The following is a 2,229-nucleotide window of genomic DNA, read 5'->3' as shown; positions in this document are numbered from 1 at the left end:
TTAAGGGACAACTTGAGTTAGGTTAAGGGACAACTTGAGTTAGGTTAAGGGACAACTTGAGTTAGGTTAAGGGACAACTTGAGTTAGGTTAAGGGACAACTTGAGTTAGGTTAAGGGACAACTTGAGTTAGGTTAAGGGACAACTTGAGTTAGGTTAAGGGACAACTTGAGTTAGGTTAAGGGACAACTTGAGTTAGGTTAAGGGACAACTTGAGTTAGGTTAAGGGACAACTTGAGTTAGGTTAAGGGACAACTTGAGTTAGGTTAAGGGACAACTTGAGTTAGGTTAAGGGACAACTTGAGTTAGGTTAAGGGACAACTTGAGTTAGGTTAAGGGACAAATTGAGTTAGGTTAAGGGACAAATTGAGTTAGGTTAAGGGACAAATTGAGTTAGGTTAAGGGACAAATTGAGTTAGGTTAAGGGACAAATTGAGTTAGGTTAAGGGACAAATTGAGTTAGGTTAAGGGACAAATTGAGTTAGGTTAAGGGACAAATTGAGTTAGGTTAAGGGACAAATTGAGTTAGGTTAAGGGACAAATTGAGTTAGGTTAAGGGACAAATTGAGTTAGGTTAAGGGACAAATTGAGTTAGGTTAAGGGACAAATTGAGTTAGGTTAAGGGACAAATTGAGTTAGGTTAAGGGACAAATTGAGTTAGGTTAAGCGATAATCTGGTACAGCCACAGTTAGGTTAAGCGATAATCTGGTACAGCCACAGTTATAATCTGGTACAGCCACAGTTAGGTTAAGCGATAATCTGGTACAGCCACAGTTAGGTTAAGCGATAATCTGGTACAGCCACAGTTAGGTTAAGCGATAATCTGGTACAGCCACAGTTAGGTTAAGCGATAAACTGGTACAGCCACAGTTAGGTTAAGCGATAAACTGGTACAGCCACAGTTAGGTTAAGCGATAAACTGGTACAGCCACAGTTAGGTTAAGCGATAAACTGGTACAGCCACAGTTAGGTTAAGCGATAAACTGGTACAGCCACAGTTAGGTTAAGCGATAAACTGGTACAGCCACAGTTAGGTTAAGCGATAAACTGGTACAGCCACAGTTAGGTTAAGCGATAAACTGGTACAGCCACAGTTAGGTTAAGCGATAAACTGGTACAGCCACAGTTAGGTTAAGCGATAAACTGGTACAGCCACAGTTAGGTTAAGCGATAAACTGGTACAGCCACAGTTAGGTTAAGCGATAAACTGGTACAGCCACAGTTAGGTTAAGCGATAATCTGGTACAGCCACAGTTAGGTTAAGCGATAATCTGGTACAGCCACAGTTAGGTTAAGCGATAAACTGGTACAGCCACAGTTAGGTTAAGCGATAAACTGGTACAGCCACAGTTAGGTTAAGCGATAATCTGGTACAGCCACAGTTAGGTTAAGCGATAATCTGGTACAGCCACAGTTAGGTTAAGCGATAAACTGGTACAGCCACAGTTAGGTTAAGCGATAAACTGGTACAGCCACAGTTAGGTTAAGCGATAAACTGGTACAGCCACAGTTAGGTTAAGCGATAAACTGGTACAGCCACAGTTAGGTTAAGCGATAAACTGGTACAGCCACAGTTAGGTTAAGCGATAAACTGGTACAGCCACAGTTAGGTTAAGCGATAAACTGGTACAGCCACAGTTAGGTTAAGCGATAAACTGGTACAGCCACAGTTAGGTTAAGCGATAAACTGGTACAGCCACAGTTAGGTTAAGCGATAAACTGGTACAGCCACAGTTAGGTTAAGCGATAAACTGGTACAGCCACAGTTAGGTTAAGCGATAAACTGGTACAGCCACAGTTAGGTTAAGCGATAAACTGGTACAGCCACAGTTAGGTTAAGCGATAAACTGGTACAGCCACAGTTAGGTTAAGCGATAAACTGGTACAGCCACAGTTAGGTTAAGCGATAAACTGGTACAGCCACAGTTAGGTTAAGCGATAAACTGGTACAGCCACAGTTAGGTTAAGCGATAAACTGGTACAGCCACAGTTAGGTTAAGCGATAAACTGGTACAGCCACAGTTAGGTTAAGCGATAAAGTTGGTTAAATTTGGTATTGTGTGGGAAGGGGGCAGAGAGAGAGGGGGGGGGGGGGTGGATAGTGGTGGCAGTACACGGATGCCTGAGTCACCGTCAGATACGTCACGTCGGTTCGATGCTTGTAGCAAGAGGCTGGCGGATGTGTGTCTCTCACTTCTGCAATTTTTCATGTGGTATAACACGAGGGCGG

This window comes from Schistocerca gregaria, unplaced genomic scaffold, assembly GCF_023897955.1.
Source record: "Schistocerca gregaria isolate iqSchGreg1 unplaced genomic scaffold, iqSchGreg1.2 ptg001050l, whole genome shotgun sequence".
In the NCBI taxonomy this organism is placed as follows: domain Eukaryota; kingdom Metazoa; phylum Arthropoda; class Insecta; order Orthoptera; family Acrididae; genus Schistocerca; species Schistocerca gregaria.
The sequence above is the reverse complement of the archived record's forward strand: the minus strand, read 5'-3'. Positions refer to the sequence as shown.